The sequence below is a fragment of the Danio rerio genome, chromosome 1, assembly GCF_052040795.2.
Source record: "Danio rerio strain M-AB ecotype USA chromosome 1, GRCz13ab, whole genome shotgun sequence".
Classification (NCBI taxonomy): Eukaryota; Metazoa; Chordata; class Actinopteri; order Cypriniformes; family Danionidae; genus Danio; species Danio rerio.
The window spans coordinates 7,698,738-7,725,000 of NC_141021.1; the positions used below are offsets into that span (position 1 = coordinate 7,698,738).

At 37.3% G+C, this 26,263-nt stretch overlaps 1 protein-coding gene and 1 long non-coding RNA gene across 4 annotated transcripts in view; one reads left to right on the forward strand and one right to left on the reverse strand.

The window, feature by feature from the left end:
- Positions 1 to 26,263, forward strand: part of LOC141384432 (uncharacterized) — a 175,556-nt gene that overhangs the window by 81,471 nt on the left and 67,822 nt on the right. The window lies entirely within an intron of this gene.
- klf7a (Kruppel like factor 7a) overlaps positions 1 to 26,263 on the reverse strand; it is an 89,261-nt gene that overhangs the window by 60,704 nt on the left and 2,294 nt on the right. The window contains exon 1 of one of the 3 annotated variants that reach the window (XM_087235664.1): positions 1,077 to 1,337. The gene's annotated coding sequence lies outside the window, so the exon portion shown is untranslated. 3 annotated transcript variants of the gene reach the window in all.

Genomic DNA, 26,263 nt, shown 5'->3' on the forward strand with positions numbered 1-26,263 from the left:
GTTAATAATGTCAGAATTCAGCAGTATTTTAGAATGGATATGTAAATGGTCCTTTCTGAAAAAATCCCAGAACGTCCTTGCCTGTGTGAACAGCAAATATTTGAATTTAGCGGTAAAGTTGTTCCGTTACTTTTCTGGATATTTACCGGTATCACTGTTTGAAAAGGGCTAATGTTATTGTTAAAGAATATATTCAGATTTATTAAACAGTAACATAGAAACCACATGTGCGTCACATGAACTTCCTATTTTACAATCATATGAAACACCTGAAACACATTTTCATGCAGAAAATAAAACAGAAAATAAAACAAATAAATAGTAATTAAATGGTACTATAATTATAAATATGTTACATAATATTATATTTATACAATTATTTTCTGTATTAGTAAAAGATTTATTTGAAATCAGTAATGCATAAGTTATTCAATGTTATTGCCTCATTTAATATTACTTGTCTATAATATAATATATAATATAATATAAAATATATAATACAATATATAATATAATATTTAATATAATATAATAATATAATATAATAATATTTTTGTGGTAATATTTATTGTAATATATAATATATATATTTATATAAATTTATATATATTTATATATATATATATATATATATATATATATATATATATATATATATTTAATTTTGCAATTATTGTTTACTTTAATGTTTTATTTTTGAAATAGATTCATACAAAACCTTGCTAATATTATAATATTCTATTCAATTATTATTTTAATGCTTTTAAATATTTCAAAATGCTTTAAAAGATTTTAAAACAAAGATAATTGATGATTAGAATCTTATTTCAGTCCTTCTACTTTGAAATTTCATGTTTAATTCAGGATGGTACTTGTATATCTTTACCTTGCATAACATCTGATTCGTCATCAATTTGTGTTTATTAGCATTGCGTGGCTTCTGGCCAATAAACATTAGCACCAGCCATTAAAAACTCATATTGGTCAACCACCAGTCATTTCCTGATCCTATCATTTCCACTACTGTCCCATAAAGCCAACATCCCCCATAAAGGGCACCACTGATGCAGTCTTACCTGCACGAATCTTTACACTTCTCCATCTCATCCGGATTAACAGTGTAGTCCCAAATTTGGAGTGAGAAATTGACAACTGCACCCCCCTTTATCAGCATGAAGCGCAGTACCATCACGAAGATTCTCCCCGGTGTCCTACTCTCTCCTCCTTTTGATTTGCATTACAAAGGGCAGGATCAAAGGGCTCGGGTTGGGTAAAGCTGGCAGTGAACATCCCTCTACAGCGAGCCATTGTGTTGTTATGCAGCGCACATTCGACACAGTGCAACAGGCCTGGTGTGGGGAGATTCCCAGCGCTGCTCTCATCCAGCCAATGCAGCTTTTAGTTTTGGCCAATTTCTGACCAAAAAAGATGAGGGGTTTTTGGGGTGGGCAGTGGTGATTGTGCTAAATTCTTTGGCGGTGTGTTCGCACACAAGTCTTTAATATCTCAGCAACTCTCGATTGTTTTTTGTAAGACTGTTATTGTGTTACTTTGGTATGACGAAAGAGAAAAAAAGTCTCATCTAATCATTTCAGATTTCACACATGATCTGATTTATGGAACATTAGATGTATTTTTTTTGGTTAGATGGCATGTTTGAACATGGCAAATGGTCCATAGCAATGCTTAAATCTCATGTTAAATTGCAGTAAATTTTAGAAGGTTTTGTCTGTAAAAGTGACTAGACTTCTCACCCATTTATTTGGCCAACAAAGACAATATATATGGTGTTAATCTGCTAAAATGTCATTAAATGTCTCTTTGTTAAACTTAAGAAAAGTAACATTTCAAACAGAAATGATCAGAACAGAGATCAATGCAATTATAAAGCGTATATAAACTTTGTTACTCATAAGCTAACAGACTATTTTAAATACAGGCATAAAAAAAAAAGTTAACAGTTGCCCGCAGCTCATGATTCATAGGTATTTTCCATTTATTTTTGCTTTTGAATTTCATTATGGGACATTGATTTATTCTCTTAAATGTTAAAAGTTTACCAAAGTGACGTTTACCTCTAGATTTTTGTCGTTTTACCCAATACATTTGACAGTTTACACTTAGACATTACAATCTGACTAATACCCCTGATTCCAAGAAGAACCTTTAGCATCCAAGGAAACTTTTGATGCAACAAAAGCTTCTTCATAGTGTAAAAAAAGTTCATTAGATTATTAAAATGATCCTCAAATAAAAATGGTTCTTTCAGGGACTGTTCATTGAAAAGTAGGAGAACCAAAAACGATTCTTCTATGGCATTGTGCAATTCTGTTTTGCCTTCATTCATTTTTGAATTCCGTCTTCAACACAGGATTTATTTACAACACATTTTTAAACATAATAGTTTAACTAACTCATTTCTAATATCTACTGTTTTATCTTCCCCATGCTGACAGTCAGTGCAGATCATTTTACTAGTTATTTTGCAAGACAGTTGTATTCAGACAAAGTCCCTTTAAGTATTTTATTCAGATTAAAGTGTAATTTAGACTTAATCAGTTAACTACGAAAGTTAAAATAATTAGTCAAATGATTTTGTAACTGATTTGTGTATATAAAAAATATAATGTAAATATTTCTTAAGGAGGCTAATAATACTGACCTTATTTCTATTTAAGTTATTATGACTCCAGAATAATTATTTTTTTAGGAAACACTTTAAAAATGTTCAGAAACATTATTTTAAATGAATGGGAGGGCAAAATAAATTAACTTCAACTGTAGGCCTGTTAAAGTTGACAGGTGCAACAATGTGCCTTGATGTACTTGAATGTTAGAAATGTGTTCTCCTACACCAGTTCAACGTTACTTGTCAAATAAATGAACAAGGAAGATTATTTTGAGTTAGTTGTTTAATTATCTTGTTTATGAAGACTGCAGAGTGATGCATGAAAACAAATGACTTCCAGTAAAGTTTTAAGTATTTTGTGATATATATGCTAAAATGTGCTCTTAATTGTACGTGGCCCCTGCCTGCCCTCCACAGGTTAATAGTAAGCTAATGTAATTTCATAATGCAAATCTTAAATTCATGCTAACCAACGAATGATCAAAGGAAATGTATTAATGTAGAACAATATGAATTGATGTTTACTTTAAACTGTAATTATATTGTTCTATTAAAATGATTTTTTAAAATATTTTGTCAAACAAAATATTTTTGTAGAGGTATCCACTATCATTTTGTGGCTAAAAAGTATCGATTCAGGCACCGTTTTTGGCACCGGTATCGATTTGGCACCGGTTTTGAAAAAAAAAAAAAAAAAACGATACCAAACCCTATAGTTAACCCAATAGTGTCTGGATGCAGCCTTTATGATGCAAGCTGAGACTGCATCACTCAGCGATGCAATGTCAGACTCAATGGAGTGAGTGACGTCACTGTGTCGGGTAGGGTTAGGGGTGGGGTTAGGTGAGTGCATTAAAAAGCATTGGATGCAGCTCAGATTGCACTGCACCGAGTCTGCAGCCAGACCTCTCTCAGTTAACCTGCAGTTTTATAGTATATTGGTGATGTCTATCTGTACATGGTCAATGAAGTGTATTTGTTGATTAAGTGTACGTGTTGTCCTTGACAGTACACAGTACTGTGTCCACATCTTGGACCTGATCCAGTATGCCATCGCACTACAGACAGCACTGTGGGCTTCTTTTAAAACTTGGGTAATTAAAGACGATCGTCTGTTTATCAGTTCCAAACATGCACCAACATCCTTCAGTAAGAGCATCTTCATACTTGTATTCCTTTCCACAAACGCAACAGTAAAGCATTATTTTGATCTATCACATACTGCCTACAGGGTGGATGTGTTGCGGTAGTTAACGCATCTCTCCTATCCGCCAACACACACAAATACACACACAAGCAAAGGAACGAAAACGAACAAATCCGCTGAGCCATCTGCAAGCGGACGCACCTCGAGGAAGCGCAGAGCTGCCGTTTTCATATTCCCTCCATCTCAGGGAAGCGCGACAGCCCCCACCTTTCCTTTCCCTGACGAGTTCATCGAGTTCAGTCCATTAAGGCAGAGCCGCTATAGCCTACTTACTGTGGCCATTTTGAGTTATCGCAAATAATTTACAGCCAAGTTTTGCATTGTCTTTAGAGCGGACGGAGAATGCAAGATGGAGTCCAGACATCTCCAAACTCCCACTTACTCACGCTGACCCTTCTCCTGTTCCTGTATGTGATTAACATGCCAGCTAATGGAGGACAATGAGTCATGCTTTCAGATGGCAATGCTAGCCTATTGTTCTCAAGGCATGTGGGTAATGTTTCATCCTCCGAGGGAATGAATATGAGAGTCCGAGGCGACAGTAAAAAGCGAAAATCTTGGGATTCGAGAAGGGGAGGACCGTCTTTTCACACCTGCTCGAGTTTGCGACTTCACATCTGCTGTGATTCAAATGACTCATAATTGGATTAATTAGAAGTAGATGATTAAATACCAAAAGCCCAGAGCATGAAGCCATTTAAACGTGAAGCCGATTAAAAAGACACTTGACTCTTTACTACTTTAAAGATGTGCTCATGCGTTGGAAAAAAAAAGAGTGTTGTTTGATTCCTAATGAAGATGGCATGGGCTCTCGACATATGGAAATGAGTAGGCACAAAGTAACCTAAAGCTGGTCTCATTTCGACTATTTTCACTCCCACAGGTATTTCTAGCAATGCATCCCAAAATAACTTCCGACCCAAATAGCTCTCCCATGCTAAAACAAAGACAAACCTCCTTATGCCACAAGAGCGGGAAGAGAGTGTGTATAAGCCCAGCTCAAGAAGTAGGGACACTGATGCTTTCTATTGATTCTGTTACAAATAAAAGAGTGCAAAGAGACACTCGTATGAAGAAAGCAAATATTGAAGATATATTCATATAGATCAGCTTTTTGGTTTATTAATTGTGTGTAACTGATTGGAAAGGGGCGATGCAGTGGCGCAGTAGGTAGTGCTGTTGCCTCACAGCAAGAAGGTCACTGGTTCAATCGTCGGCTCAGTTGGCGTTTCTGTGTGGAGTTTACATGTTCTCCCTGTGTTCGCGTGGGTTTCCTCTGGTTGCTCCGGTTTCCCCTACAGTCCAAAGACATGCGGTACAGGTGAATTGGGTAGACTAATTTGTCCGTAGTTTATGAGTGTGTTTGTGAATGTGTCTGTGGACGTTTCCCGGAGATGGGTTGCGGCTGGAAGGGCATCCGCTGTGTAAAAAATGTGCTGGATAAGTTGGCGGTTCATTCCACTGTGGCAACCCCGGATTTATAAAGGGACTAAGCCGACAAGAAAATGAGGGAATGAATGAATGATTGGAAAGGTTTTGTATGTGAGCAATTCCAGCGTTATGGATGTGACATATGCAGTAAAAAATTGAAACATAAAAAGTAAATGTTAACATTATATTGAAAGAATTGTTTATATTTTGCAGAACAACTGACCGCAGAGTTAAGTGACCAGAGAAATGTACATCTGTAACCATGCTTTATACTTTAAATGAGGGAAAAAAACATGCGTTATGTGGAAATTCTGTGAACTAAACTGCACAACCCAAAACAAATAATGCTAATCAAAATAATAAAATATGGCTCTCTATTGAACAAAATCGACTTTTAGAACATGATTGACTTTATTTAACATTTTTGCATTTATGAGGAACAAGTGTCGTCATAGATGTGATGTGTCTCCGTTATGGATGTGACCAACGTGAAACTGCCACTTGTGTGACTTTGATAAATCAAGTATACCTGTCTGAAAACATTGACACCTACACAAAAAACGCAAGGTGGACATTTGCATGCAATTGCTCATGTACAAATATGTTTGGCTCAAATCAGTTTTGTGTCTTGACACAAAAATTTTCATACAGGTTGAAAATCACATTTGTAAATAAGGCTACAGTTATTGGTTGATTGTCTGATCTTGGTTATAGGCATGGGGTGATACATACATATATATATACACACACATACATACATATACATATATATATATACACACACACATACATATACATATATATATATATATATATAGCACAACAGTAAGCAGTTTATAACTGCAGCTACAAATGCTCTATTTTTGACTTACAAACATATTTAAATGCATTTTAAATATTTAATGTGCTTAATAAATGAATATTCATACTTTGATAATGATTTATTTTTCATTACTAAATCATCACATTATTTACAAACTATTTGCATTTAAGAGTAGTAGAGGGTTTTTAGGATCATTCAGAATGAGTTAGTAAATGATTAATAAACTATTGAAATCAACATTTATATGTCTTATTATTCAGGCATATATTAATAGTTAACTAATATGTTAATAAATGCTTTATTAACTCAACTTCACACAGTTTTGTGACCAAATCAAAAGTGAGGACTGTTTATGCTTTATAAATCCCTTATAAATGACAAATAAAGGCTCAGAATCAAATGAACAATAATCTTTGCAATCTTTTCTAAAAAGTGAAATTACTGTAAATATTAAACATTGCCAAATAACAGCAGAGTCAAAATATGACATAAAACTGGATAAAGCAACAACAATATAATAATAATTGAACAATATAATAAGATGCAATGTTTAAACTCTACAGTGATGTTATTTTAGATGAGGGTGCAAAGATTTATTTTTCGTTTGAAGTACAGGTTCATTTGTGTATCTTTAAATGAATAGGAATGAATAATGTCATTTTTTCCTGTTTAGTATTTAACTGAGCCTTTATTTTTCGTTTATAAAGTATTTATAAAGCATAAATAGTCCTCACTTTAGATTAGGTCACAAAACTAGATGAAGTTGAGTTAATAAAGCATTTATTGACATACATAGTAACCATTAAGGCTGATTTATACTTCTGCGTCAAACGCCGGCGTATGCTATGGCGCTGACGCATAGCCCTTCGCCGAGGCCGTCGCTGACGTGCACCTCACAAAAAAATGTAACTACACGTCGCAACAACGCGTAGTGCAAGCTCTGTGACTGGTCGGCTTGGTAGCGCTGACGAGTCTGGTCGGGACCGAGAGCTGTGTGAATGGTGCGAGCCTGAGGAAGCGATTGTTTACAAGTGTGGAGTCCTGTGAAGGAGCTCCGGGTGGAAAGTTTTGTTTTGTGTTTACCTCATAGTTAAAGTTGTTGCACGTCTGCCAGTTCCTGCCTCAAAATGAGCGAGTTTGAGCCACTTGTACATCCCGGAAGTGTTCAGGAAAAGCAAAAAAGCAGCGAAGAAACTCAACACAGAGGAACATTTACACCTCACTGCCAACTAGCGTTTCGGAAGTGTTAATGCAGACCGTCAGAGACAGTGCGCAGAAGTATAAATGCACAGCCACGCGCGTTGCATTCACCGTGGGTTACGCCGGTCACTTGACGCAGAAGTATAAATCAGGCTTTAGTATGTGCCTGAAAAATATGACATATAAATGTTGATTTCAATAGTTTATTAATCATTTAGTAACTCATTCTGAATGATAATAAAAACCCTCAACTACTCTTAAATGCAAAAAAGTTTGTAAATAATGCGATCCTTAATTTAGTAATGAAAAATAAATCATTATCAAAGTATGAATATTCAATTATTAAGCACATTTTAAATGTTTGTCAGAAGTTAAGAATAGAGCATTTGTAGCTGCAGTTATAAACAGCTTACTAACGCTTATTAATGTAGAGGTAATGCTTAACAGATATTGAATTCACTATTTGCTAATGCTCAATAAATGATTTGTTGTGTGTAGTTATTATAAAGTGTTATCGAATTTTCTTCTACAATGAGCATTTTTCTCAGCCTCTTGTGTTTATATTCACTTATTTTATGTAAAAAGTGATGAAAGTAACCTCTTGGCCGTTACAAGTGCTCTAAAAGTTGAAATTATAATAAATTATTTTTGGTATTTTAAAGTGGCCACACTTCTAGCAAGGTCACTGAGGTGGTACCTGTTCAAAAGGTACATTTGTGTTCTCAAAGGTCTTAAAGGTACATGTTAATACATAATACGTATAAATGTGTATCTAATAGTACCTTCCATGGTACAAAAGTAAACCCTAAAGGCTAATTTATACTTCTGCATCAAGTGTACGCGTATGCTCCGGCACACTTCTCAAATAAACGTCCCCCATTTCCTGCATCTGAACGACCGAGTTTTAGCCACTTGTACATTAATGCTGAGTTCAGACTGCATGATTTTAGCCCCGATTTTGACTTGCTGACAGGTTTTGAGAAATCGCCGACAAATGCTTGAAATTACAGGCAAATCTCTAAAGCTGTTGGCGATTCAAATGATACCGTGTAAAATGGGTTTTGACTGAAAATAACATTGTGATCGCCTACAGCCAATAAGAGAGCAGCATTAACTTGTGTGTGTGTGTGTGTGTGTGTGTGTGTGTGTGTGTACCTGCAGGCCAGCGGGAGGTTGAGGGAGAAGTTAAAAGCATTAATTTTCGATTTATTTGGACCCAAGAAAATGGATAAAAAACTAGTGGAGGTTTGATAGGAGCACCCTTGTCTGACGTTTCATACAGAAAGGTAAAAAAGATAGTTGAGGGGAAATTGCTAATTCCCTTCAAACCCAGGTGAGCAAATATGTACATTTTCTACGCCTCTAAAGGCTTCTTTCTTGTTATGTAGTTTTAATAACAAAAGATACTAGTAGTTTGGACGAAGTTGTGCAATGTGAAAGCCTCTATCGCCAATCCATCTTGCAGTGTAAACAAAGCAGCGACAAAACACTGAGATAGTCATATCAAAAAGCCCAAATAGTCATGCAGTGTAAAAAAACATCTGTGACACGACTACTTTCAAAGTCATGCAGTCTGAATTCGGCATAAGGTAGCAGTCAGAAAAAAAACAAAACACCCCTGAGGAAACACAACACAGAGGAACATAAAAACCTACTGCCAGCTAGTGTTTCGGAAGTGTTAATGCAGAGCAACACAAACAGCATGCAGAAGTATAAATGCACACTTACACACAAGGCATGCGCTGTAGGTCACAGCGATTACTATTTAATGCAGAAGTTTAAGGTTTAATGCACTATTTAATGCAGAAAAAAAAACTAATACTACTAATACTTCCCTTCTTAGACTTTACAGACCTGAAACTTGCCTTTTGTACTTATTCATTGTTGCTCTTAGTTGTGTAAATTGCTTCCTTGTCCTCATTTGTAAGTCGCTTTGGATAAAAGCGTCTGCTAAACGACTAAATGTTAATGTAAATGTAAAGTTTAAATCAGCCTTTAAGATGCCAATGTCCATCTGTATGATACAAAAGGTTTAAAATGGTACCACCCCCAAAAACTTTTTTTACCTTTATATCTTAGAGTGCATGATATTAATATTGTATGTTTATTATCAAAATATATTAAATGTCTAGATTCTGTGTTTCTTTTAGTTTTTTCAGTATCTGTCCATGCATGTAATACAAAAAAAAAGGATCTCTCCTTACAGACTATAGTTGTTCTCATCTCTCGTGCAGCAATAGACGGGTGATTGATTGAAGCTTGCATAAACCTTGATAAACAACGCCTCTTGTCGCTTTAAGTTTCATGACCCATTTTGAGGCTGAATCCTTGCCTGCGGTGATTGATGGCTCGAGATGAGAAAAAAAAAAGAGAAGAAAAGCGATGGGATGTTTACCCAGAGAACATTGTCCTTCATTGTATCTCTCAAGGTCTGTTGGAAGACTTTCTCTGGAGGGATGGCAGGAGACGCTGTCTGTGAGATTCCACGCATACAATGACCGATGAGGAGAATGACGGCAAAACAAACAAGCGCGACAAAACACCGGTGTTTAACAAAACACCGTTTCTTAGCAACACGTTCCTTTAATAAACCTGCTGGCAAACAGCATAATTAAACACAAGGAACTGTTTCCGCTGGGACGGTGCGGGAGAGGTCACAATATCACACTGTTATTTTTGCCGTCTTTGCATTTGGAACTTAAACGTTATTTAAAGAGACAGTTTATCTAAGGATGTCAATTTTGGCCATTTGCTCACCCTTCATTGCAAACTTGTTTGACTTTTGTGCTAAACATGCAAAAAATGTGATATTTTAAAGAATGTAAATAGCAATGCTAGTGTTCTTAAACATTTTGCGTTATGTAGAGAAAAAGTCTTAAAAAAAAAATTTAGGGCGACATGGTGACTCATCGGTTATAGCACTGTCCCCTCATAGCAAGAAGGTTGCTAGTTCGAGTCCCAGCTGACTTAGTTGGCATCTGCTGCGTAAAACATATGCTGGGTAAGTTGGTGGTTCATTCCGCTGTGGCGACCTCTGATGAATAAAGGGACTAAACCATAGAAAAATTAATAAATTAATCAAATTTGCCGTAGTGTGTGTGTGTGAATGAGTGCGTATGGATGTTTCCTAGTACTGGGTTATCTGGGGCATCCGCTGTGTAAAACATATGCTGCATAAGTTGAAGGTTCATTCTGCTGTGGCGACCCCAGATTAATAAAGGGACTAAGCTGAAGGAAAATGAATTAATGTATAAAAAAAGTATTTTAAACTTGAAAGTGAACTCTCAATTTTAAAACGCAGTCAATAGCACTGAAAGCCCCGTGGACAGTGTGCTAATATCCCCCCCCCCCCCATCTCCCTGTTATAACAAAATAAATGAATAAGAACACAGTCCATTAGTCTCAAACAAGCAGAATGTCTTTTTTGAGACATGTGAGTTAGTCTGCAGTCATACAGCATCTTCAAGAAGTCCATGAGTATGCAAGAGCCTACAGGAGTCTCTCACAGTCTTTCACAAGTCTAATTAAAGTCTAAAATCAAGTCTAAATGAGACAGAGTCGCCCTGTCTATTATGTGTTTTAGAAGGGGGCAGAGTTTGTAGGTGGAGACATAGAGAACGGGCAAGACTAGTTTTAGTTGAAAATCTTGCTTTAGGGTCCTGAGGTTTCACCTGCCCTGACCAGCTTGAAAGTATCAGCCAAAGACAAAGGCACTGTGACCCGGTTAGAGATTTAAATCATTGAATTCTCAACACCCCCTTTCTCCAACTTCACTTCCAGTCTATCTATTGTCCTATCCTGATAAAAGCAAAACTGGCTAAAAAACACATCTTTAAAATCCTGTCAAAATTGTCCTTTTTATTTAGAATTTGCACATTTCTTTTAAGCCAACAAGACCTGCACAGAACTCATTTAAATTCTGTAATTCTGTCAAATTTAAGAGTGACATTTTTGACTCCGTTTTTAGTTGAAAATACTGTTAAAATGTGTTTTTGCTGTTATACAACAATTTTAGTGGCCGGCATTTAAAAGACGCTGTTCTCATGTCCATGTAAACTACACAAAAATGCTAAAGAATGTCACAACTGTGAAACAGCACATTTCTTTCAGGAATCTTTCATAAAACCAACCCTTAAAATTTCAACCCTTAAAAGTGTCAATTTCTTCAATCTGACTGCACACTTTTCAACATCCATCATCTGTCAGTTTTGAATCCATATTACTTCCCGAAGCCCAATCTTCCTGAAACTTTCCACATCAAGGTGAAATCATTTGCATTTCTTACGCACATTATTGCCAGTCCAATCACTCCCTCCTCTGCGCCGCCTTGTAAAAATGTTACATTCAATATTCATTGAAAGGGAAAAATCGCTGTCAAGCTGTGTACAAGAGTGAACAAATGTTCAGTTCTACTTCTAGGTTAAATTCTCCTGAATTTACATCATAATTAATTGAGTCTTTAGTGTCAAATGAGTAACCATTTTTATTAGTACTAAATGTTAATACTGTAAAACTGTATAATTTATTAAGGAATATCTGATCAAGAGTGTTGAGTAAGTTACTTCAAAAGAGTACTGCTGGAAAATTGTAATTGGATTACATTACTACTAATTACTTCATGTAAAAAGTAATCAGATTAATAATTACATTACTTTAAAGTTACTTTAAAAACATATAAAATAATCCTATAAAATACAACATAAACAGCAGATCTTGCAGTAATTTATTATTGACTAAAAACATTACAATGGGTTTAACACAGCAGTTAACATATTCAAAAGACTTCACATTCTCTCGTTCACTTGTTCCAAACCCTTTTGTCTTTTTTTTTCAAACACAAAGACATGAAGAAAACTGGATACCTATAACCACTGACATCTATAGTATGCAAAAGCACTGCAGTGTTTGGGTTTTCTGTGTTTGTCCGAGGTAGTTAGTTTCCCGAAATGTGTATATTCCATACAAAGTATAAAGGTGATCTGCCAGTTCTTGTTGCATGACTTGCATATTTTAACTGGTGCGCCTGGAAAATGCAAGCATGCGCAATATGCACTCTGAATATGTGTGCGCAAGCCAAGCGTCTCTATTGGAAATAACAGAAAATTGGACTTGCGCTCGCGAAAGACACAATATGTTAACAGCCCCATGAGAACCTATACTTTTCTTAACATTCAGAAGATACCTTCACTCCTGATCCTGCACAAACATTCAATTTAGCCTGTTTAGCTAAAAACACGGTGCCCTCCTTAGTGACGAGTATTGTCGTTGAATGCTTTTTTCTATTCAAGTGCTTGAACAAGTTGCTGGTCAAGGTAAAAGCAGTGGAAAGGCCTTTAGAGATGCATTTCACAGCAATATTTTTGTTTTTACACTCAATGAAATCAAAGTAATGTCTGTATTTCCGCTTGAAGAAGCAACCACTCTTGTCAGCAACCATTTCAGCTCAAGATCTCCAGCAATTTAAAAGCGCATGCTTATTAACTGTGGAAAACATGATTTTAAAGAAGCTCTTTTGTTTCTAAAAACTATATTTGTAACGTAAGTGACGCAATTACACTGACCTTAGTAGTTGTAACCATTCATTCATTCATTTTCTTTTCAGCTTAGTCCCTTTATTAATCTGGGGTCGCCACAGCGGAATGAACCACCAACTTATCCAGCACATGTTTCACGCTGCGGATGCCCTTCCAGCTGCAACCCATCTCTGGGAAACATCCACACACACTCGTTCCCACTCATACACTACGGACAATTTAGGCTGTATTTAATTCACCTGTACCACATGTCTTTGGACTGTGGGGGAAACCGGAGCACCCGGAGGAAACCCACGTGAACCAAGGGAGAACGTGCAAACTCCACACAGAAACGGCAACTAAGGGTCGAGACAGCGACCTTCTTGCTGTGAGGCGACAGCACTACCTACTGCACCACTGCGTCGCCCTGACTGTAATCAAATTACAAAAATTTAAAATGTAATTCATTACTGCGCTTCCCAAAAATGTAATTTTTGCAAAAACACCCAACTCTGCTGATCAATAAAACCAAATAGAATTGAAATTGTCATATTGTTAAAGTTTTCACAGCCACTTTCAACCCTTAAATGTGTCAATTCCTTCAATCTGGCAGCACACTTCTGTTCAACATCTGTCATCTGTCAGTTTTGAATCCATATTACTTCCCGAAGCCCAATCTTCCTGAAACTTTCCACATGGAGGTGAAACCATTTGCATTTCTTCTGTGCACTATTGCCAGTCCAATCACTCCCTCCTCTGCGCCGCCTTGTAAATTTTTTTTTACATTCTATCTTAAATGAAGGGAAAATCGCTGTCAAGCTGTGCACGAGAGTGAAAAAAGCGCTCAGTGCTACTCGGCCTGTTAATCAAAGCCTTGAGTGCCAGCGCTGTATCTCCCGTCTGCGCTGGATTCGGGACTCATACATAAAGATGCTCCACTTCACTCCGTTTCCCCCCGCTCTGCAGCTCTGGGTGCTGACACTTACTCCAGAGGCCTTCGACAAATGAGTGCACCATCGCCCCTCTCCTCTTTCATCAGACGCTAACCTTTTCATCACCCTTCAATGTGGCAGCCATCATGGGCAATCATCTGGCCCCAGTCAGATTAATGATCTCAGCGCCTAGAGTGGGTTGCCTACTCGCTGCTGTAGTGCACAAGTCTAATTGGATTGCTAGGGGTCAGCTTGAGTATTGTTACAGGGTGACCCTGACAGTTGCACTTGAGCCTGGCAGTGGCAGGACTGTTGTCATTGGTAAGATTGAAGTCATATGCGACAACATAATGAAAGTTTGTGATGCAGAGGACTGTGTTGGGATGCTCTGACACAAATGTCACTGTCTGATGGCCGTGTGTCATTCTTTGGACAAGGTTTGTGTTGAGTCGTGATACAGAATGAGGGTCTGAAACCAGCAACTGCATCATCATTTTTGGTTCTGTTGTTGGTTCTGTTGGTTTGGTTCTGCTGTCCTGTTTGGACTGTTGTCGTTGGTAAGATTATAGTCATATGCGACAACCTAATGAAAGTTTGTGGCACAGAGGATTGTGTTGGGATGCTCTGACACAAATTTCAAGGGTGATGGCCAAGTCTTGGTCTTTGGACAAGGTTTGTTTTGAGTTGTGATACAACAAGTGCCATTTTTGGTTCTGTTGTCGGTTCTGTTGTTCTGTTGGTTGGTTTTTTTGGTTTGGTTCTGTTTGGACTGTTGTCATTGGTAAGATAGGAGTCATATGCGACAACATAGTGAAAGTTTTTGATGCAGAGGATTGTGTTGGGATTCTCTGACATGAATGTCACTGATGACTGGAGTCTTGGTCTTTGGATAAAGTTTGTGCTGAGTTGTGATACAATGAGAGTCTGAAACCAGCAAGTGCATCATCATTATTGGTTCTGTTGGTTTGTTCTTTTGGTTTGGTTCTGCTTGGACTGTTGTCATTGATAAGAGTATAGTCATATGCAACAACATAATGAATGTTTGTGACAAAGAGGATTGTGTTTTGATGCTCTGACACAAATGTCACTGGTGATGGCCAAGTTTTGGTCTCTGGACAAGGTTTGTGTTGAGCAGTGATACAATGAGAGTCTGAAACCTGCAACTGCACCGTCATTTTTGGTTCTGTTGTTGGTCCTGTTGGTTTGGTTCTGCTGTCCTGTTTGGACTGTTGTCATTGGTAAGATTGTGGAGTCATATGCGACAACATAATGAAAGTTTGTGATGCAGAGGATTGTGTTGGGATGCTCTGACACGAATGTCACTGATGACATAAGTCTTGATCTTTGGATAAGGTTTGAGTTGAGTTATGATACAATGAGAGTCTGAAACCAGCAAGTGCACCATCATTTTTGGTTCTGTTGTTGGTTCTGCTGTCCTGCTTGGACTGTTGTCACTGATAAGAGTATAGTCATATGCAACAACATAATGAATGTTTGTGACAAAGAGGATTGTGTTTTGATGCTCTGACACAAATGTCACTGGTGATGGCCAAGTTTTGGTCTCTGGACAAGGTTTGTGTTGAGCAGTGATACAATGAGAGTCTGAAACCTACAACTGCACCGTCATTTTTGGTTCTGTTGTTGGTCCTGTTGGTTTGGTTCTGCTGTCCTGTTTGGACTGATGTCGTTGGAAAGATTATAGTCATTTGCGACAACCTAATGAAAGTTTGTGGCACAGAGGATTGTGTTGGAATGCTCTGAAACAAATTTCACGGGTGATGGCCAAGTCTTGGTCATTGGACAAGGTTTGTGTTGAGTTGTGATACAACAAGTGTCTGAAACCAGCAACTGCACCATCATTTTTGGTTCTGTTGTCGGTGAAAGTTTGTGACAGACAAATGTCACTGGTGATGGCCAAGTCTTAGGGCTCTATTTTGACGGTCCATGCGCAGAGCGCAAAACGCAGGGCGCAAACGCTTTCAGGGCGTGTCAGGACGCGTTTTTGCTAATTTAAGGACGGGAAATCTGCCTTGCGCCGTGGCGCATGGTCTAAAAGGGTTGAGTTTATTTTCTTAATGAGTTATAGGTGTGTTTTAAGAATAAACCAATTAGAGTCTCATCTCCCATTCCATTTAAGAGTCAGCTGCGTCGCGCCAAGAGCACATTCGCTATTTACAGGACGCAAAGTAAGTCTAAGTGGAAAAAATGAGCATTTCACAAGCAAACAGTTAACAGTTTAACAGAAAACAGTTAAACAGAGCATCTACTGCGTGAGAATGAGAGATCATGGATCACTTTCACTTTCGCTCTTGGATAGGGAAACCTTTACGCACAGACATCAATTAGTCTATAAATAAATACTTTTGTTTGTTAAGCGCAAATTCGTTTCAAAACTATTTCTAAATTCAGTTCTAATTTCAGCAAACGAATAAATGAACAATAATAACAAAATGTCTTCAAAAACCTGAGTTATATCCTAAAACACATGCTGTGCCCCATATGGTCTAAAACCTGCAGGTGGGCAAATCTAAGCTTGTTTTTAATAAAACAAATATAAATATGGATATAATAAATAATACTGCTAATAATAATGACATTATACAAAAGCAAATTGTTATGAATGAACTGAAAAAGCCTCCCGAGATGAAGAAGACATAAAAGCAGTGATTTTTCATATTTATGTAGGCTAGAAAATAATATGTTTTGTAATATTTTAATCCTTTATATTTATATCCTATATCTATTCTTATTATATCATATATATATCCTTAATATTTACATTTTTTCATATGTAAAGATGTTTGCCTATTGCTCTCTTGTGCGTATTAAGCAGTGCGTAAGCGAGGCGCAACTCTGCGCCGGAGTTTAGACCGGGTTAGTTTTGGTCTAATGAAAAATCTATTATAGTTTCTCAAAATAGCAACGCACCAGCGGTCCGCCTCAGAACGCCTCCCTTTTTAGACCAGAACGCCTATGGGCGCACATGCACATGAGCGCTAATGCATTTGCTATTTAAACAGCGTAGCGCAACGCCTCAAAACGACTCTTGCGCCAAGCTGAAACTACCAAAAGACTACTGCGCCGCGCCTTGCGCCTAATTGCGCCGGGTGTATGATAGGGCCCTCTGTCTTTAGACATGGTTTGTGTTGAGCAGAGATACAGAATAAGAGTCTGAAACCTGCAACTGCACTGTCATTTTTGGTTCTGTTGTTGGTTTTGTTGGTTTGGGTCTGTTCTGTTTGGGCTGTTGTCATTGGTAAGATTATAGTCGTATGCAACAACATAATGAAAATTTGTGATGCAGAGGATTGTGTTCGGATGCTCTGACACAAATGTCACCAGAGACTGGAGTTTTGGTCCTGGGACGAGGTTTGTGATGAGTTGTGATACAATGAGAGTGAGAAACCACGTAATTCTTGGTTCTGTTGTCGGTTGAGTTATTCTGTTGATTTGGTTCTGTTATAATTAAAATTATAAAAATAGAAAATGGTTATGTTTTACATAATACAATTGGCAATATTATTATTTTACAGAATAAAAGGCATGTAGTCTTGTTGAGCATGGGATAACCTCTTAAGTTATGTTATTACTCTGAAAGGTAAGATTAAAAACAGGATGCATGTGGTTTGATGAAAACCCACTGAATCCAATACAGGTCATGTTGACACCTTTAATGCAATCTTGTAGGGTTTTTGGGTCATACATTCTGGGGTTAAAAACAAAATTGATGTCACAAGCTTGCAAAACCACCAACAAACACTATTTAAGACGGTTGCTGCAAAAATCACTGAATTATCAGAAGCTGATGAGCATGACATACAAGAGCCGAATGCAAGCACATTAAGTAATCTTGAGAAAGCGCCATATGTCTGCTTTGCGGGAGCCAAGACTACTGATGAAACAGCCTCTGTTTTTTTACACCTGAAATCCTCCCGCAGAAGTGAACCTGTCAGAAGGTACAGCGAGACTTCTCGGCCGAGGCACTAATGATATCTCTGCATATTTAAAGACGCTTCACCTCTTATAAGGTTCTCTAGTCAGGCTCGCTTCTCCCGACTGTCTCAGAGCAGTAGCCATGCGCTCTGCATGACAACTATATTGCAATAACTCCCAGAATTGACTCAGGAGATGGAGAGCGCTATCGCTTTGTCATTTTCAATTACTGATGCTTGTCAGTAGCAATGGGATCAGTGCACTGATGTTATCTCAAGCAACCAGATCATTTCAGCTCCATTACACGCCGTGTTATCCAAAAATCTGTCGCTGGTTTCGATGATAAATGAGGACTGTGATGTAGTTAATATGAGCCAGCACATCTGATAATGTAGAGGACTCAATCTCAGGGCAGTGCAATCAAGCAAAAAGTGTGAATGGAATCTCTAAAGGGTGCCAATGGATGCATATTCCTTTGGAATAAGCGCTTTACGATTGGCTAATGGCGGTGTCTCCGAAACATTGAATCACAACTGAAAAATCCCTTTCAGTTTTAAAAACAAGTCAGCCAGAGGACAGCCAGGCTCGTTTTCTTCTCAAGGCAAGCCAGGGAATACACTGAGAACATCACACATGCACTAAAACAACGAGGCCATCAATTATTTTTAAGAGGAAAACTCTGTGTATTTTACTAAATGATCCATATGGTCTGTCTCCCAGCGTGAAGACGTGGCCCATGGAGCCGTGTGATCCGGAAACCTCTTTAAGATTTCACGGTGATGTGGCTGGGTTTTGGCTCTCTCCGGCGGGCCGACTTGCATGCTGTAAGAAGCCAGCTGTGGCGCTGAGAGAATTACATAACACGCATTTACAGCAGTCATCGCCTACGGTAATGGGAATCCGCTCAGATCCTTGGGCCTAAAGAAGGGGCGGATAGGTGAGAGATTGTGGCTGGCTGCCTGAACCGGCTTGGGTTGAAGGCATGCAAGTAAAATTTTGATACAAACAAGAGCGGGAAGGTAGCTTTTGAGTAATTCCAGCGTTATGGATGTGACGTTTGCAGTGAAACTTGAGACATAAATACACAGAGAATGTATGTTGAAGTCAAAATGATTAACCCTCCTGTGATTTATTTATTATTTTTCTTTTTCAAATATTTTCTTACTGATTTTTAACTGAGCAAAACAATTTTACAGTAATTCCTATAATATTTTTTCTTATACGAGTCTTTTTTGTTTCATTTCGGCTTGAATAGTTTCTAAATAATATATTTTTAAACCATTTTAAGGTCAATATTATCAGCCCTCTTAACCCTTTCTTGTGTACAATCCCACTGGTAGGTTCAGCCTTGGCTGGTCTCTGAAGCATACAATCACACTGGTGTGATTATAATGTTCAAAGCACACGTCATAAACTGCTAAGATTAAAATCTGACGGCACGCACTGAGGCACAGAAAAAGATGCGCAGCTCTTGTCATAAATCACAATTCAACTATGCTTTCAAGCTAATAACATTTAATTAAATTTTCAGACATTTAAATACTAATAACTACAAGAAAAACATACCAATTAAAATTTGTAAAACACATGCGGATGTCTACGGAGATGGCAATGATAACTATTTTTCAATATAGCTGGACGATGTGCTTTTTTCATGTAAGATACACACTATTTACATAACTAGAATATTTTCTCCATTCCATAAACAGTTGCTATCCTTCATGGATTTTGGACGAAAATTCGGAATAAACAGTGACATAAATCCAGCAGCTCGGATCTCTCCTGCGGTTGTTGCTAGAAGGAGTACAGCATGCGATCAGAAGTTAACATAAAGTGTTTATATCATTATTTATTAAATGTATATGTATATTATTTATTTGTTTGTTAAATTACACATTAATTGTATTTTATTAGCATCTAGCTCTACCTCAACTCTTAACCCAATCCTTAGGGTAATGCGAAAATATTATTTTTACATTTCGTCACATCCATAACAAAGCTTTCTCCTCATAAATGCAAACATTTTAAATATAATGAAATATATATTATTTGTTTTATAATGACAACAAATATTAATTGTTGTACAGCATCAATTAATTATAAAAATTAAAAATTATGCTACATTGATCTGAGCATATTTTGTCCTCAGCTGTATCCCTTCTAGACTTCACCGCTCTGCAGGAGTGGGTAAAAGTTTTGATGGGATACAGCTGAGGCAACTTAAGTCAATATAGCTTTTTTTTGAGACACTGTACAACTATTAATATTTGTTGTAATCATAAAACAAATAATATATATTTTATTATATTTAAAATGTTTGCATTTATGAGGAGAAAGCTTTGTTATGGATGTGACGGATGTGAAATTGCCACTTTTTTTTTTAAACGTTGACATTTTTGAGTATTTTCACAGTACTGTAGAATACAAGCCTACACAAACAACTTAGGTTTTTGCTATTTTGGTGAAAACATTTTTTTTTTTTTTTCATTGGAAGGTTGAGATTTGCATGGAATTTCTCTTTTCAGTATCATTTCCTTGCCAGCTTTTTGAGCAGCCAAGGTTTCAGACTGGCAGAGACTGCAGAGCTGAATATGCACGCTTGGCACTTTTACTCAATGCCTCCTGTCAGTCCTCATAAGCATGCAACTACAGGAGCCGTTCTGCAGTTGGGGAAGTGAGGTTATGGCATAGCGAAGCATGCCTAAAAATTTGTGGAATGCTTTTTGGTTGTATTTTTCTGTTTCGCATTGAGATTGGACGAGATGGAAGGTAGGGGTTAAACAGGGTTGGTTTATTCTTAGACTTTCCTCCCAACTTTTCCTTGGGGCATTTAGTCAAGAAAGCAACGTAATGACTTTAGAGAAGCGTTCCTGTAAGTAGTTGACACTGTGAAACACACAATGTGCTGCCTTAGCACAGTGCATTAGGCTCTTTGGAGAGTCATTACAGTATCAGTTACAGAGTTTGCCCTGGCCTGAGGCTGCAGGAGAAAAAAAAAAAACATTTGTGGTGGATCTGAGCATGCAAAAAAAGCCAAAAAAGCACAAAAACATTCACAACGTGGAAATCTTATAATAAAGGGGTCAAACATCCATGCTGCAGTTACAGTATTAGCACATAGATTTAATGTAGTAAAGAGCTTTCAAAGAGCGATAGATGTAATTTTCCTTTTGCGCTTGTCAGTCAGACTTCTAGTGCTTATTAGTAGTTCCTTGCTTGCCATATGACAAATTGTGTAAGAACAGCTGGGAAGCACCATTAACTAGCGCCATTAAATGACTGAAACCTCATGCTGTGGCAAAAGTACTATTTTTGATCTCTACATCCATTAGCATTTCTTCTTAATCTTGTAAAGGAAATGCTACTTATTAGAAATGGGTAACGTGCCATGCCACAGTAGACATTTCAATTTAGTGTTTAAAGCATTATACGTTTAGTAAATGGGGCAATTAAAACACACAGTTTCAATATGAGTTTTTACATTTTGGAATAAAAAACGCCCCTTAGTTTGCATTTAACAATTTCCCAATAAATATAGACAAGAAAGTCTAATGCAGGGGTCACCAATCTCGGTCCTAGAGGGCCGGTGTCCCTGCAGGTTTTAGCTCCAACTTGCTTCAACACACCTGCCTGGATGTTTCAAGTATACCTATAAGACCTTGATTAGCTTGCTCAGGTGTGTTTGATTAGGGTTGGAGCTAAAATCTGCAGGACACCGGCCCTCCAGGAACAAGTTTGGTGACCACTGGTCTAATGTCTTGTGAATTTGTTTCATATATATAATTAGCTGAATAACATCAAATGAAATTAAGTTCACATAAGTTAATAAAACAATTGTAATCAACTGCATTTATTGTCAGTTTTTTTCCAGTTTTTGCTCATCAATAGGTGACTTGACACGTTCATTCGCATGATTGCTTAAAAATGGAAATTAGTGTAAAGTTAAAATTAGAAAATCATTGAAGTATTCATCCAATTCGTTCACACATTGATTCATTCTGAGTGAAACAAGTGACTGTTTACAGGAGTCAGTCATTTAATCATTCATTTAAAAACACTAAATCATTAAGTAACAATGCAACTATGCAACAGATTACCAGTTTAGTTGTTTCAAATTTTTTTCACTGGCATAATGAAAGATGAGGCGATTTTTATGTATAAAATGTAAATTACTTATTACTATAATCGTATTCATTGACAACATGTATTTAATAATTTTTTTGTGCATATTAGAGTAACAAAGTTGGTAATATATCACTTGTTCAAGTGCAACTGTATATTAGCAGTTCAAAACGTTAAAAGTGTAATAACTAAAACTAAAGTTAACTAAAGTAACTAAAAACAACAAATTATGCTCTTTGAAAATACGTCCCTCAGCCTACATTTTTTTAAAGATTAAAATACGTTGCTCCGGGCACGTTTTATTTCACATTTCAGATGACACACTAGAGAGTGCTGTCTACATTTGTGCATATCTGAAATATGTTGCTTATGTTGTGCATATTAGAGTAACAAAAGTTGGGAATATTTAACTTGCTCAAGCCCAATTGTACATCAGCAGTTTAAAACGTTAAAAGTAACATAACTAAAGCTAACATAAACTAAAACTAAAGTAAATAAAAACAATAAAAGGAATATTTTACAAGGGACAAACACAGGCTCTTTGAAAATGTATGCCTCAACCTACATTTTTTTCCAAAATGTAAAATACATTGCTCCAGGTGCGTTTTGTTGCACATTTCAGTTGGCAGATCCTCTAAAGGGCACTGTCTACAACTTTGTGAGTTTGAATATGTTGTTTAGGGTACATTTTGTTGCACATTTCCGATGACAGATCTACTAGAGGATGCTGTCTACATTTGTGCGTATATGAAATATGTTGCTTATGTTGTGCATATTAGAGTAACCAAAGTTGGAAATATATCACTTGCTTGAGTGCAATTGTACATCAGCAATTCAAAACGATAAAAGTAGCATAACTAAAACTAACTAAACTGAACTAAAACTAAAGTAACTAAAACAATGAACCAAAGATTTTACAAACGACGAACACAGGCTCTTTGAAAATATGAACCTCAGCCTACATTTTTAAAACGTAAAACACTTTGATCCAGGTACATATTGTTGTACATTTCAGATGACAAATCCCCTAGAGGGCGATGTCTACATTTGTGTGTACCTGAAAAATGTTGCCTAGGGTACGTTTTGCTGCACATTTCAGATGACAAATCAACTAGAGGGAGCTGTCTACATTTGTGCGTGTCTAAAATATGTTGCTTAGGGTACATTTTGCTGCACATTTCAGATGACAAATATACTAGAGGGCGATGTTTACATTTTTGCGAATCTGAAATATGTTGCTTAGGGTACATTTTGCTGCACATTTCAGATGACAAATCCCCTAAAGGGCGCTGTCTACATTTGTGCATATCTGAAATATGTTGCTTAGGGTACATTTTGCTGCACATTTCAGATGACAAATCCACTAGAGGGCGCTGTCTACATTTTTGCAAATCTGAAATATGTTGCTTAGGGTATGTTTTGTTGTACACATCCTTCTTTCACATGTCCATAAGAAGGCGGGGCTTGTCGTACAGATAACCTAGTAACCACTGACCTAAAACCTTCCATCAACCCAACCAATAGTGTTTTCAAAAGCAAATGCAGGAGAAAAATGCCACATAGTTTAACCTTGTTTTTAACTATTTTGTGGAATTGTGCTTGACCATACACAAACCTGAGTTACCAAGCAAACTGACTATGCAAATAAAAGTTGTCCACATAGAGATAGACAGGTGAGATAAATCTATTTGATTACAAATCCTTGACACTGTTAAGTTCTTTTATAGTATATATTTGGCATTGTGCAAAGAACTGCATGAAAAAATCCTTTATTTGTCGAATATATGTCCCTGTAAATTTCAATAGTGTTGAAGGATCAAAAGTTGTTTGCGTCATGCTGCCCTGTAGTGTTAACTTTTCCTAGAAACTGCAGTCCTCTAGGTTTAAGTGTGCATCTCCAATGAGCCCCGAGTTGAATATGATATTAGTGATATATACAGTATATATGATACATCACCCTCCTCAAAAATGTGTTATTGTAGTTAAAGCGAGACAAACTTGTGCTTTTCCTTGTCCTGCACTACACATTATTGCAGCTGCAAGCAAGATTTCTCTAGTCTAAAAATATCAAGACAGTTGAAATGAAAGCGACGAGAACAAAAGACATTTCAAGTTCTCCTAAGTCCCAAAATAGATGCTACGAGACAAAAGCACTCCAGAATAGTCTGATGTGCCACTGTATCCCATGAGCTCCGGAATGGTCATTGGTTTTTTTTGATGGGAACAGACGCCATTCTGTTCTCTGTTCCAATATTGCAGTTACCCTTCTCCACAGGCGTAGGTGAGTCACACTGACAGTCTCTTCAAGGTGAGATTTTTTTTGGATATTCTCTGTCATGGCTACAGGGCATGTGTTGGTTGATGGAGGGGCTTCAGGCAAGAATCTTTTGTTCTGTATCGAATCTTGCGTCAACACAATCCCTCCTCAACATTTTGCAATAGCCGCTCGCCTGACATATCTGGATACTTGAGCTGCCTATAAAAAATTGAATTGGATTTTTTCCTTGTAATATCATATTTATGGCCTGAAATGGCCTCGGAGGTCTTTGAGTGCAATGTGTCAATATGTTGACTGACATTGTGCACAGCTGAAGTCAGGATGCTCTTTTAAAGGCAACGCATGTCATTGGCATCTACATTTAGTCAATTCCAAAAAGCCAGTAACATAACCGAAGGTGAAAAGCTGCAGCAACTAGAGTATTAGAAGTCTTGTAGGCCTATCAAAGCTTGGAAGACTTGGTCTCTTCTGTTCTGGCCTATTTCTTTCCACTTACTAGGGATTACGCGGTTTGTGAGCAATATTCGCTGCTTTGGAGGAAGACGTCTGGCCTTTAGGATCACTTAGCACTATGAAGCACCAAGGGCAGAGGAGCTTTATTGAGGTCAAATGTTGATCTTTGAACATTTCTTATTTATTCAAACCATTGAAAGTCAATAGCAAAGCTAAATGCTAGCACACACACACACACATGCACCTACTACTAGTATACCACATTAGAGTTGTTGAGATATATACAGTGTGAACATTTGTTTTTCCAAATTCTGATCTTAGGCAGTGCTTAATTTGAATCAGATTTTGCCGGATCCTGTTCCAGAAAACATCTCATTGTTTGGCGAAAATAAATAATACCATAGAGGCCAACCTAAATAAGGTCTGTATTTTCAAAATGGCAAAGAGGCAGTCACGCATATTTTCATTTTTAAAACCACGAGTTATTCTGATAATGAGCCTGATCAAAAGAGATCTTGAGAAAATGAAACTGCGCAAATGGATCAGGATAGCGGGAGACAGAAGCAAAGCGATCTCAAACCAGCCAGAAAACATAATAGAAGTGGTAACTGTGGGCTCTTCCTGAAGATTAGACTAAGGTCCAATCCCAATTGTAGCCATTAGCCCTTCCCCATTAGCCCTTCTCCCAATTCTCTTTAGCTTGAAGGCGTAGAGTTAAGGGAAAGGGGTGATTAGCCCTTCGAACTAAGAATTTCAGGACCACATTCGAAACCAAGGGGTAAGAAAATTTCCCAGAATACACCAGCCACAACGGCAGGAAAGCTGCATCCGGGTGAGATCCACAAATTAGTATTTTTTGTCATTAATAATTTTTACAACAAACAAGCACATGTTTTAATTTACTCATAACCGCATTCGTGTTTTACCGTCATGCTTAAAAAAAATGCTAAGATAAAAACGCTAAATTTTGCGATGTATTATCCATAATCAATCATAACTCCTGTACTGCAGTCTCTCAAGTTTCTGACACTCGAACACCCATGTCAGAAAAGTCTAGTGGTTTGGAATGAGCTTTTTACAGTGTCTGTTATAACATTAATGTTGTATTTGTGTGTTTACATAGATGAACATGGCCACTGTGTAAATGCACAGTATATTTACGATCTTATTGCCACATTAGATCGTTATGATAACATATGCCTTACGTAATTTCTTGAAGATAAATACCATAAAATAAAGCAGCTGGAATAACTTCAGCAGTCGCGATCGTCTGTTCTCATATGAAGTAAGAGATGCAGATGACATATGATGTTGTGTGCAGGTGCTGTAGTGCTGTCCCATTTGTTAGGGGTAAATTTTGAAGCCCTTCCCCTTCACACTCTGTTTTAAGGGCCAAGGGGAAGGGGTACAAAAATAGAATTGGGATTGGGCCTAAGTGATTGATTTCATTATTTGTTTTTCACTTGTAAACATAACAGTGAAGTGAACTGTATAGTGATTGTTCACACGATTTATGTTTGTGGCTACAAATTTTTATTATCCATGACTGACCAATACTGTTATAAGGCACAGCATAATTGAATACTGTTCAGAAGCTTGATGCTCTTTTCACGCTATCACCATTTAATGACGTCTTGCTCCAGGAACAACTGAAATTGTTTGGTGCTTGTCGGTCATAGTACCTGTTATCACCCGGTTTTGATCTGGGAATTATTTATTTACAAATTGAGCGTTGATCTAAG